Below are 14,443 nucleotides of genomic sequence, written 5' to 3'. Positions count from 1 at the left end.
GGGTCCATATCCATGTCTCCTCCTCCCTAAAGAGTTTACACAATTTCCCAATAGATATGTCTTTCCAATTCTATACCTCTCATCCTTTGATTTGTAAGTGCCACTTAAGTTGTTCTTTTCAATATTTTAGTTATTAGCTCTTTGTTGTATTGGGATTAAATACAAATATTTTTCTCATTAAAAAAAAAAAAAAAAAAAAAACAAACCTTTATGCAGTTTAATATTTGTAAAAGTGTCTCTCCTATCAATAAAGATGATCACAGTAGCAACAAAAGGTATCCTACATAATTGGATAAAATCATACGTACTGTAGGAGATTTAAAATCAGAAATACTATTATAATCTCTCCCATTGATGGTGCTATGATTTTTTCCCAATCACTTAGGGTCCATTTGTTTTTGCTACTATGATAATTTTTGTTGCTACTTGCGGGACAGACCCTTCCACTCCCATTCTCCACTCTGCATCATCACCCAATAAAATGGCACTATTAGACTTTATAAACTTCAGTCCCAAACAGAATTACTTTATGCCAGAATCTGGCTATCTTTTCCTATTTACATATACTACAGATGTCGCAAATGTTCATGTGGGACTTACATTTCAAACAAAGTTCTTCAAGATTCCAAGTACCTAAAACTCTCTGCCATGGGGATATAGTAAATATGTACAGTATCTCCTGGAAATTAGCACTTTCAATACTCTCAGGTTTGACTTAAAGTTCTCCATCACAAAAAAATCTTTTTTTCATTTGTTGTCCTATTTCTGGAACAAGATGGTTTTACAGTATATAGGAGACTCCTCCTGAATTTAACATTCTACAGTACCTCACTTGATAATGCTGTGCTAAGCTTTGTACATAATATCTCACCTGCAAATAAGAGTGGAAATATGAAATTACTTGAATGAATTTGACATAGTAGAGATTTTTTGATAAAAAAAATAGATTTTAACATAGCACTCAATCCAAGATTAGAAAGATCTGGCCCACACTAAACCAAAAGCAGGGGCATCCTAGACACACTAGTCACAGGCCTGAGTGAAAATCAACTTGTAGATACAGTATCTGGAGAGAGCTTCACCCACTCGAGAGAGATTACACCTTCTCACATCCTCACACAACATATAGTAGAATAGATTACTTCTTTGCTTCGAGCAGACTGGTTCAGAAGAGCTCCCAGGCAGGGATCCAGGATATTTCATGGTCAGATCATGCACCAATATAGCTAAGGTGCACACAAAGTTTTCTAGACAGACCTGGAGCAAATTGGAAACGAAATTATTCTATTTTGAAAATTCCAGAATTCTATCAATTAATAGGTAAGCAAATTGACCAATTCTTTAAATTAAACAATGGTAGTGTCAACTCCCAGTCTATGTTGTGGGAAGCGCATAAGGCAACGTTGAGGCACACTGATTAGCAGCAAAACGAAAACGATTTAGAAATGCGAAGATAGTTAAGCTACAGTCCAAATTAAAAGCTTTAACAGATACTCATAAACAGAGTGCTAATCCAGAGATCCTCAAAGAAGTGTAAGATATTAAAATTGAATTAAATATTCTCTTAGCCTCCCAGGCGGACAATGCTTTTGAGCTGGACAAAGAGGAAGTTTTATGAGAAAGCTAACATGCCAGATACTATGCTAGCTAATAAATTACAGAATAAACAGCCAAATTAAAACATTCAGGCGATACGTTTAAAATCGGGAGCCACCATGGCCAACCCAAAGTCAATAGTGGAGGAATTTAAGAGATTCTATGAGGACCTCTATAATGGGGAAAAAGTGGCACATAATGATAAAACAAAAAGAGCACTAAGGGACTTCCTGACAAGCTCTAACCTACCAAGGCTGAGTGGTTCGGAGAGGGAGATACTGGGAGCAAATTTCACAATGGAGGAACTAGTAAAGGTCGTTAAAAACCTAAAACCATCAAAGGCCCCGGGACCAGATGGGTTCTTGAATCTCTATTATAAAAAAAATATTAAACTCCTTGCCTCCTCCGAATGTTAAATGCGATGTTAGAGGGGACCCCATTCCCGGAACAGATGCTCCAAGCGTCCATCTCCAAAATACATAAACCAGGAGAAGATCCACTGGACTGTAAAAACTTTAGACCAATTTCCCTAATAAATACAGACATCAAAATTTAACTAAATTGTTGGCCAATAGATTAAGTCACATCCTGCCTAGACTGATACATCCAGATCAAGTCGTATTTATTAAGGATCGTCAAGCAGCAGACAATACACAACGAATCATTGATCTGATAGAAATAGCCAATACAAAAAAGATACAGGTTATCATGCCCCCTCTCGCCCCTCTTGTTCACCCTATGTACTGTATGGAACCAATGGCGGTCAATATTCGGAATAGCCTGGAAATCTTGGGAATGGAAGTTAACACGCAAACTCATTATATGCTGATGACGTGTTTCTAACAATTTCTAAACCCCTTACCTCTCTACCGAACCTTTTCGACTTGTTAGCGAAATTCAATAATATTTCAGGATTTAAGATTAACCAATCTAAATCTGAAGCACTAAAATTTAAACCTCCCAAAGGATACTGAAAAAATTGATTGAGATCAATTTCAATTTTAATTGGCAACGCAAAGATATTAAATATTTGGGGGTCCATATAACTAAGGAGTATAAGAATGTATATAAAGCAAACTACCCCAAACTTATCTGAACCTTAAGAGAAGACATTCTGAAATGGTCAGCCCACAAGATTTCATGGCTAGGTAAGATATATAGCATTAAAAGTAATCTCCTCCCATGTATCTTATAATTATTTCAGTAACGGTGCCACTGAGTCTTGAAAGATATACTCTCGCTTCAGTCTGCGATCTCCACATTTATCTGGGGAGGTAAAACATGAGAGTAAAGGGGATTTTTTTTAAACAAAGACTCCATTGGCAGAGGGAGCTAGCAGTACCTTGCCTGTTGTCCTACTATAAAGTGGCACAATTATGTCAAAATTTCCAATGGGAGACAAACACAGAATTGAAAAGATGGGTACCATTGGAGAGAGATGTTTGCTCCCCATTGGAGTTAAACAACGTAATCTGGCTACCCAAATCAACACATAGGTCGGTTAACATCCAGCTATCCTCAATACCATACAGATACAAATACAAAAAATGTCCCCGGCGCAAAGTGTGGTGATGATAATTACAGTACCATATCGAAAGACAGTCCTGTTTGAAAAGTCAGTCCTGGTAGTAGAATGATTCATCAACAATGTGAGGTAGATTTTCCTCTAGGCGTGTTCCCATATGTTGTCTGCAATAACAGATAAAGAAAACACACCATTGCGCAGTATATAGACTCAATTGCCCCAACCTGAAGAGGAAAATCCCTACTTACAGGATATTTTCTTGTTCATTCGGGGGAGAGAATCTGTTCTTTGGCTCTCTTCCTCCACCTTGATCTCCACGGGCCCCTCGTGGTTCCTAAGGTGGCTCTCTTCAACTCGGTCTGCGTCGTCCCAGTAGCAGCATACACCGCAACAACCGTGGTTGGAGAAAATTGAAAGACAGCCTAGTGTACTCCGCAAATTTTATTTAACAATGTTAAAAAGTAGCGTTGTTACACTCACATTTTGCGAGGGCAAACATGCCGCTCAAGAATGCCGTCCGCAGCCTGTGTCCACTCGATGGTGTGTTGTTCACAACGTCGCACGCTAACCGATGACGTCAGCGGCGCAGCGCCCGAAGTTCTCCCCACACCACGAGATGCAACACAGGTGACAGCTTACAACGTGCACTGTACTAGGCTCCTCCTCTCTACGCGTTTCGTGACGCTACGTCACTTCCTCAGGAGATGGAGCGGCATGTTTGCCCTCGCAAAATGTGAGTGTAACAACGCTACTTTTTAACATTGTTAAATAAAATTTGCGGAGTACACTAGGCTGTCTTTCAATTTTCTCCAACCACGGTTGTTGCGGTGTATGCTGCTACTGGGACGACGCAGACCGAGTTGAAGAGAGCCACCTTAGGAACCACGAGGGGCCCGTGGAGATCAAGGTGGAGGAAGAGAGCCAAAGAACAGATTCTCTCCCCCGAATGAACAAGAAAATATCCTGTAAGTAGGGATTTTCCTCTTCAGGTTGGGGCAATTGAGTCTATATACTGCGCAATGGTGTGTTTTCTTTATCTGTTATTGCAGACAACATATGGGAACACGCCTAGAGGAAAATCTACCTCACATTGTTGATGAATCATTCTACTACCAGGACTGACTTTTCAAACAGGACTGTCTTTCGATATGGTACTGTAATTATCATCACCACACTTTGCGCCGGGGACATTTTTTGTATTTGTATCTGTATGGTATTGGATTTGAACAATCCATTGTTTATTGCCCCCTTGGCTGCATATGTAATCACATTGTAATCACTCAATTGTTGTTATCACACCAATTAGTCTATCACTTGGATCAAGCTCTGGTAGAGAGTTTTTTTTAGTTAGTTTTGTATTCACAGCTATCCTCAATGACTAACTCACTGTCAATCTGGGAGGACTCTACATTCAAATGCATCTTGACCACAAGATACTCGTTGATGACTCCCTTGTGGGGCAATCCAGACTTTGCTCCAGGTGTGAGTAGTAGTGACTTTTTAATTAGGAAACAAAAAGGCTTTTATTGACTTAGAGATCTGGAAGGAAACAAAGGTATCAAATCATTCAACCAAATTAGATTAGATAAAGACATTCCCCACCCAGAATTCTTTAGATACCTCCAGATCAGAGCATTTTACAATAAACATACTCCCTGCCCTCAATTAAATACAGTACATTTGAAAAACTCTGTTTCATAGAGACTGACACTAGCAGACTCACACCGCAATTTACAGAGAAGTGATTGGATCTAGGCCTGAGGTGAACCAAAAATTTAATTGTATGGAACAATGGGAAGCAGATCTGGGAGAGGTTTTGGAAGAGGAAGAATGGACGACAAAAGTCACAGCGGTAGCTAAGAGTTCGATATGCACTACATTGAAGGAGAACACATATAAAGCTTTAATGAGGTGGTATCACACCCCACTAAAGTTATCTAGATTTATACCAGGATACTCCCCGCTGTGCCCTAGACAGTGTGGAGAATCCGCTGACCTGTTACATATGCTGTGGTCCTGCACGCAGATTATCCCTATCTGGGAGAAGATTAGAGATTGGTTCCAGAGGATTTTTGACCTTGAAAAGCCCACTAGACCCTTGGCTGTTTCTCCTAAATAGACCAACACCGGGCCTATCCAAAACAGGTAATAAGCTGGTTGCTCATTTTGCAACAACAACAAGGTGCGAGATCGCAGCATTATGGAAACAAATCGACATTCCATCAATTCCCAAGATGATCAGGAAAGAATTTGGTTTGTGTGCCAGATGGAAAAATTAACAAGTTTAGTTGTAATTACACTAGCGTCAATTTTCTAAAAGTCTGGACGAGTTGGCTGGCCTAGACAGACATCCCAGGGGTGAAGACAAACACAATCTGGCTTTGATAGTGATATACTGTATGCATTCTCACTCGATGGACGTGTAGTATAGAAGGCCATAGAGGTTGCAGAGGACTCCGTAGCGGGAGCAGAACTGGGCCCTGGGTGCCTGGATGATACGTACCCCACAGACGGAGAACAGTTGGAAAACATGGCGCTGGGTAGAGGAGAGGACCTACGCTCCCCCCCCCCACCACACCCCCCTCCTCCTTCCCCACCATATATATATATATATCTTTATTTGGATTTGATGTTAACATTAGACTTGCATTATTGGTTAAAAGACACAATGGATGGACACTTTGTCACTGTATTGCTTCAAAAAACAATAAAAAACTTAAGTTAAAAAAAAATAGATAAATAACAATGTTGCCAAATGTATAGGTCTCTTGTCTATTCATAATAATTTAATTAATGTCTATAGACCTGATCATTTTTCAGGAGCCAAGGACTATTTTTGTCTATTAATTTAAGCTATGCTCAAATGGTCCAATTTGTCTCATTCTAGATTCTATCTTCTACCAAACCCTTGCTGAGTACTATTTAAACTCAAGTGCTTTGTAATGGCATAAAGGGTAATATTTACAAAGTGATGGTAGCACTGATAAATATGGAAATACAGGCCCAAATCTACATTGTGACAAACCCTAGCAATCTATATCTTAGAAATAATAAACAGCCCTTTTAATGATGATTTGCTTTCAGATGTTCTGTTCTATAGTATGACAACACTAAACAATAGGTGTCCATAGCGCAAACTGATTAAAATGTGATTATAATAATATTGTGAATAAACCCAGTGTATAATAATAAATGGATGACAATCAGCACTGTTTACACGTGTCAATTGTTGTTCCATTGAACTGGATACTCATGAGGTGGTGGTGAGAACCTCATATGGGGAATAAACACAAATGCAGATGGTATGGTGCATTAACGTTTTACACTGACACACAAACATCTCCCCACTGGTAGCATGTAGAGAGTGACTTTAGGCACACTCCAGCCCTACTCCGGTTTCGTCTGCTGCCTGTCTTACGCATGCTCATGTGCATGGTTTCCCTGGTCTGCTTCTCTCACTCGCAGAACAGCCGGGTCCTCTGACGTCAGCGTACCGAATTTCCAGTAAGGATGGTATGGTAGCCACCAAAGTCCGAAAAGTCCAAAGCATTTCACCAGTGTGTTGGCTTCTTCTGGGGTTCTATAGTATGACGAGCAGGAATATTATGCATGACATTATAGGTTGCAAATCTTTATAATAAACTAACATTTTATTGTAGTAACATTGCATTAATACATCAAGGGCACTAATACTTTGTACATTGTGCATTAATACATAAAGGACATTGCAGTAACATTATTGTTGTAGAAATCTTGTCCATTCGTTTCATTCTCTAGCTGGTTTCTCTACATTCATACTCTTTGCTTTCATTCCGGTTGTCCAATTCTTCAACACTTTGTTGAATGCTTTGATGCTACAGACCAAGCAATATCCTACATGTGTTGTTGTTGTTGTTGTTTAGTAAATCAGTTCTGTACTATGAGAAAATACTTGTAGGATTTAAAAAAGAAAAAAAAAAAACAATTCTGAATGACAGACATTTTTAATGCATTATAATGTAACAAGCATTTTTTTGTTTCTATAGCAACCATTTAGAAAGTCACATCCCCTTCCTCTTCTGAAACAGTCTCTGGCACACCCCTTTTTGAGCCCTTCCCTCTCTCTAGCTATGCACCAATTGTATTGGTGACTGCCTGGTTACATGATCTTCCCCACAGAACTTTGCATCTTTGGTCCTCTTCTGCTGCACTGACATTTAGTGAACTCCCGAGCCAAATCTTCACCGATCGATCACAAGAGAACGGATCGATCGGCAACTTATCTAATTACTTATCCTTGTGTGGATTGTATTGAGGCAAATATTAAAAAGGGGAGAAATTTACAAAAAATATTTTAAAAAACGCAGCTTGGACTGCTGCTTTAATACATTATTACATTGTCTCAAATCCTTCATCCTATAGCATACAATTGTCCTATATAATAATCTTGGATTTCATTGCATCACTTCCACTGCCAATACAATCATATTTATATATAAAAAACACACATTGGACCATTATAATTCTTTGTTTATTTAGATAATTAATTGGACACACCACTAACAAGGCATGTAAATAATTTCCATATTGGTGACCAAATGGGCTTCTCATTTATAGGCATTGAATATATAAATAATAACATCAGAAAAAGAAACCTTAACAAACTATTATTAAAGAGAGCGGCTCAGTGGATTTATAGTTTAGAAACTTTATACCCGAATGGAATCAATGAAGGATTCACTTTCATTCCATTGATATAAACCACTATCTTACACTTCTTTCCTTATACAGGCATACCCCACTTTAAGGACACTCACTTTAAGTACACTCGCGAGTAAGGACATATCGCCCAATCGGCAAACGGCAGCCCACGCATGCGCCTGTCAGCACATCCTGAACAGCAATACCGGCTCCCTACCTGTACCAAAGCTGTGCGCAAGCGGGGAGACTATAGAGCCTGTTACACATGCATTATTTACATCAGTTATGCACGTATATATGACGCTTGCAGTACAGTACATGCATCAAGTGGGGAAAAGGTAGTGCTTCACTTTAAGTACATTTTTGCTTTACATACATGCTCTGGACCCATTGCTTACGTTAATGCGGGATATGCCTGTATACTTATACTGTATGGAGGACTTAATATACTGCTCCATTGTATAACATTGTGATACACTGTATTCACAATTGTCTATCTGATAAACTTCCTCTAGTGTGCCCTATCTATTCGATACTTCTAATATCTATTACGTGGTATAAGTAATATTATTAAAATATAACAAACAGTTATATTCTTTTGTAACATTACTATTGAAATAGTTAATCGATTCAACGTAGTAGAATATCTCTGTATACATAGATACAATCTAATCTTTTCATCTACGGGTAATTTCAACAATTTGAAACAATATGATAAAGAGCCAAGCACCCACTTGCATTACTAGTTACCATGACTATGAAGCAGTAGTGTCATGGATCCTAGGCAACGAAGAGTTATTTAAACCTATAGACGGACGTTGCTTCACTACCCTTCAAAAGTTTCCTATCAGAACAAAACACGCGTTGCTGAATTGATAGTTTGGCGTTAGATATCATTGAGGTTGGAGCTTAGGGTAGCGAGGGTCCGTGAGCTTCCCAGTGTGATGCAGCATCCCACTCTCAGACGTGATTTGGTTCAGCAGCTTTATTCTTTAATCTGGATAGATTGGAGTTTGGTGTACTCTCCTAGCGGATAAAATTGCCCTTCAGTGATACATAGGATTTGTAGGTGTGATCTGCATGACTCTCCTAGCGGATAAAATTGCCCTTCAGTGATACATAGGATTTGTAGGTGTGATCTGCATGACTCTCCTAGCGGATAAAATTGCCCTTCAGTGATACATAGGATTTGTAGGTGTGATCTGCATGACTCTGAGCACTTGAGCTATAATTGACACATTTATGCCAGGCTCGGGAACCGTTTTACCCTGTTCAGTTTTCAAGTGAGACATACAGTATCCACTTAATTGCATAGTGTGACAAAGCGCTTATGAGCGACTCAACTTGGCTCTCTCATAAGTACTATAGCGTAATAGCTGCTAATTATATAGCACTGCAGCCTTCTGGTATACTCCACTAGCGGATAGAATTGCACTTCAGTGATGCATAGGATTTGTACAGGATTTGTACATCTGATATGCATGATTCTGAGTACTTGAGCTCTAATTAGCATATTTATTCCAGACTTAGGAACTGTTTTACCTTGTTCTGAGGTTATTTTACATGTCAATTGAGACTTAGCCACGTGGTTGCATAGTGTGACTAAGCTCTTGGGAGCTACTCTATTCAATCTTGCTCTCATCAGAAATATAACGGTATTATTTGTTAGTTATGAACACTGCAGCATTGGGTATTTCACTCCTGATTTATATAGCCAGCATAGGAGGAACTTTACTCTGACTACCGTATTGAGTCATCTAGCTTAAATTATATTATTTTACTTGGATTCATTACATGTAATGTTTTATTTTCATCCATTCTACTCACATATTCTGATTTATTACAATAGATTTGTGTGCACGTTATTAGAGATATCCTTGGGCTCCTTTCCCATTCGTATGTTTTGTTCAAATTCTAATCTCAATGGTGTAGCCCCTAGTTAACTTTTTCCAGTTACTTTTTAGTCCTGAGCAGTCTCTTCTCAAGGTGTGTGTGTGTGTGTGTGTACATTATTTAAGTTATGGTGGGGGATAAGGTGACTAAAAACCCTCCACCGTATAGCATATAAAAATATTACTTATGAGCACATTCACATGTCTTAGACAGGTCTGCAACCCTGTTTTTCACCATTATCTAGTAGTATACAGTGCTACCATTGCAGTAAGACCACATTACATGGTTAAACCCTCAAGCCAATGCATGCTGCTTTAAACACAGCTTTTAAACATAGCCTGGGATGAGATGCAAAGCCAATAAACATACTTACAGACAGACTGTTTCGACCTTGTGGGTCTCATCAGTGTGAGGTTGGTTGTACTGACTTTGCAATTTGAGAAATGAGTAAGTCTTCACCACCCCGATATGGGGTGCCGATATCCCCGCAATTGTTTACATCTTCCGTGTCATGTGACCAGGAGATTTAAATTCACAGGAGATACCAGCACCCCATACTTGGGCCTGTAACTTTGGAAGTAGGGGGTCCCCGAAGCTGAAATTAATGCAGCTCAGCTCAGGAGACCCCCTGCTCCCGTATATTATTAGTAAAATTCACATTAACCCTTTGCGGTCCAATTAATTTTCACTAAGTGCGCCAGCAGGTCTAATTGAATTTTTGGAAAAAAAAACACATACAGCTCAACCCCGTTATAGCGCGATCCGCACACACACTCACAGCACACTGTGCACACTTACAGCACACTGCGCACACAGCACACACTCAAAGCACACTGTACACACTCACAGCACACTGCAAAGCACACTGCACACACTCCACACACTGCACACACTGCACACACTGCACACACTGCACACACTCACAGCACACACCACACTCACAGCCCCCCCCCTACCTTCGGTGTCAGCTGCTGGGGCATCGTGGGGCTGCCTGCGGGGCTGGGGGGTGGGGGGGTATTGGTGCTTGGCTCGGGCGATCTGTGCGGGGCTGGGGGGGGGAAATTGGTGCGGGGCTGGGGGGGGGAGATCAATGCCGGGCTGGGGGGATCGGTGCCAGGCTGGGGGGATCAGTGCCGGGCTGGGGGGGAGATCGGTGCTGGGCTGGGGGGGATCGGTGCCGGGCTGGGGTGCACAGCTGCTGGTGGGGATCAGTGCAGGGCTGGGGGGGGATCAGTGCGGCTGCTGGGAGAAGTGTGAGGGGAATGCTGGGGATGTACGGTGGCTGCGGGGCTTGTGCGGCTGCCGGCACCTCACTCCATCTCTTCCACCCTCCTCCCCTCTATTCGACATTGGACCGTAAGCGGAAAAATATTGTGTCAGATATATTCCGACATTGGACCGGAAAGGTTAAAGCAGCTTCATTACCTTAGCTGCTAGCCGCTACAATAATAAGAATAATTTTTTTAATACTTGTGTGCGGGAGCAGGGTGTCTCCTGAGCTGAACTGCATTGATTTCAGCCTCAGGGACCCCCTACTTCCGATATACAGGTCCCGGTATGGAGTGTGGTATCTCCTGCAGTATTTTTAAATCCCCTGTCATGTGGGCCGTGACGCGGAGGATTTAAAAATGGCGGGGATCCCGACACCACATAACAGAGCCTGTAACTCAGGAAGCAGGGGGTCCCGAGGCTGAAATCAATGCGGTTCAGTTCAGGAGACCCCTGCTCCTGCACACTAGTATTAAAATTAATATTGGAACTGCACGATCGCCTGTAAGAGCCATGCATGGAAACGCAGCGTCTCTGTGCAGCTCTTCCAAGGCTGCCATTTAAACACAGTTTCAGTGCGATAGGACATAGAAAACCGACCAAAAAAACAAGTGGTGTGATCTTGCATTTTTTGACCACACTTTAAAATAATGGTGTTTATTCTTAGTGGATACCAATTTGACACGTTTTAGTGAGCAAACAATGCAAAATCACTCGGCAATGCACTGATTTTATTGAGGTTTCATGAATAAGCCCCAAAGTCAAAATTATTGCAGAACCCATCCATTTGTAGGTAGGGATGTGCAAACTTGCCTCCAAGTCTGCAAACCTGACAAAATGTGCAATTTGTGTAAAACTTTGAAAAATCTAACTTTTTTAAGTACGCCATTTAAAAACCCACACAGCCTAATATATAAATTTCACAAGAGAGATACAGAGATACCCAGACAGGCTGAGACAGAGAGAGAGGTATCTCAGGTGTGTTCACAGGTATCTTTCCATGGTGTGTAGATGAGTGTTTTGGGAGGTATGAGTCAATGAGTACTCTACTAAATAGGATGTTTTCTCCTTCTCCCACTCTCTCTCCTGACCAGGAAAACCAATATTTCAGTCAAATTTGAAAACCGTTTTTGCCATTGACCAAACTTTTTTGGCTAAAAAGTTCCATTAAACTTTTTGCATAAAACAACCTAATCTATACTTGCTTCTTCTGGTCATTACGTGTTTATTAGAATGTTTAGACTGTTGATTAACTTATCAGGTCAATAAAGAGCTGACAGATGTTATAGAGAGTCAATTTCACATTAGAAGGCAAAAGGCACAAGATAGCTCATTGATAGACACAGTCTCATTAGAATTAAAGTATCACGGGGCTGCCAATCTGTGTAATGATTTGAGCTCTCTGTAAACGTGAACTTTCTATAATTAGCAAAAAACATAACTGCTAACCAGCATTGCCAAGCAAATGTATACAAGCTTTAAAAAAAAAAAAGAAAAGCTGATCATAATGTGAGCAAAGTAAACATTCATATATAGTAACATTAATCAACTAAACAAATAGTCATCATAGAAACCAATCTTGTTTAGATAGCTTCTATTCCAGATCTAATCTAATTTCACAATCTCATATATTTCATAAACTATTAGATGTTGAAAGTTAAATGTGTACGTTAATAAAATTCGTTTTTATTGGCTCCATTGAGCAGAAAGGCAACACTATGTATATTTGTGTGCTTATAGATGCTTAATCTGGCAGAACAGTTAACAGGTATTTGGTGGAGTCTCTCTCATACATCTTAGGGGACAGCATGCTTTTTATACCTAGGAAAACCAAATGTATTGATCCAAGAATGCCCTTTTGTCCTGGCCAAGTTAATTCTCAAGTGCATAGTAAATTTTACACAGTTCCCATGCAACATATGGAAATTGGCTATCTAAGCAAATAGTGCTAACGGATGTCAATGTCAGAACCAATAATGAGACTTTTTATAAATACACAGTTCACCCGGGGCTATAGGATACGATTGCTAAAATAAACCTAATTGTAAATAATTTAATCTTAAATTGTGTAGATAAAGACTATGCTTGTTGGTGGGCACAGACAGCCAGCCTCATATACTGTACAGTACTAGTTATTCAATAACTAACTAGTGAGAATCTGCAATGTGAATTCACTAGGGATTAGTCAGCTGAAATCTGTGGGGAAATGCTAGAATATGGACAAAATATAAGCTGTTTTCTGCTTTGCTTGCTGTTTTCTGGAAAGTCTTCAATTCCCTATTCACATACCATAAAATATGACATTTTCTAATCCACTGTGCACAACTTAATGCATGAGTTGGTCTTCTTGTTGCTGAATGCTTTTTACTATCTTTCTATAAATAAATAATTAAGACCACCAGGATGTCACAGCACGGCAAAATATTCTCTTAATTTTTTAATGCTGTAAATCAGACATTTTGAATCTTTCAAGATGCACAAAAAAATCTTTCAAATCAGTTTTAGTTTATTTAGGAACAATGGAGAAAGCGACATTTCAGGTCCAACACGGACCTTTCATCGGGTAAAAATATCCTAAGCACACATATACTCTACAACCACATTTGGCGCCAAAAAAGGACTTAGGAAGAAAATACAGCGTACAAAGTATACAATATAAAAGGCAATAGTTTCAGACCCCAATAATTGACTAAGATACAATAATTATCAGTATAGTTTATACACAGAAATACAGAACTAACCTTAAAGTCAGTATATAATCATAAACACCCATTTGTATAAACACTTGAAACCGAATGTAATAACTTTAATATCAGTAAAATGCAGCCGTACTACAACTACTGAAACCCGGAAGGGACATGGGACATAGCCTTAACCGGAAGTGCCATCTCTGGAACACAATACAATTGTGGCAAAATGTAATACCAAAAAGTGTCCATAGATACAGTAGATACTTATACAGTATATATCAAGTACTGTATGTATCAAAAACATAATTATTAAAAATATCAACAAAGTCAAGAGTACCCAAATATAGTAGCACATAATGAATTGAAAATACTTTTACATATATAAAGGGTCACAATTTCAAACATGCTAAATTTAGACAAAAGCTAATGTTACCCAATCAATACAACTTTACTCTAATACTTAGGTTTAAACATAAATAAATAAAACACCTGAGTATATATAAAAGAGAACCTCACAAGTAAACCAAATACATGCAATCCGATCGTGGAGTAAAACAAGTAATTTACAAGGAGAGCAGATGACTCACAGACAACACCTCAGATCCGTCTTTGTGGAAGCCATTTTAGTGTTGCATTGATGATGGCTAAAACCCAACAATGAGAAAAGTCCCAATGACTGACATGTCCAATAGAGCAAAACAATTATAATGTTACATCAATATGTCATTAAGGTAACATGTATTAAAACAAAACCTAGCTATAACTGGAATGGAAGATACACATCTATAAA

At 39.5% G+C, this 14,443-nt stretch overlaps 1 protein-coding gene across 2 annotated transcripts in view; it reads left to right on the top strand.

The window, feature by feature from the left end:
* Positions 1-14,443, top strand: part of GABBR2 (gamma-aminobutyric acid type B receptor subunit 2) — a 1,005,342-nt gene that overhangs the window by 439,015 nt on the left and 551,884 nt on the right. The gene's annotated exons all lie outside the window — the stretch shown is intronic.

The sequence above is a fragment of the Ascaphus truei genome, chromosome 2 (assembly GCF_040206685.1).
Source record: "Ascaphus truei isolate aAscTru1 chromosome 2, aAscTru1.hap1, whole genome shotgun sequence".
Taxonomy (NCBI): domain Eukaryota; kingdom Metazoa; phylum Chordata; class Amphibia; order Anura; family Ascaphidae; genus Ascaphus; species Ascaphus truei.
Note: the sequence above shows the minus strand (reverse complement) of the source record. Positions and strands in the feature narration are given on the sequence as shown.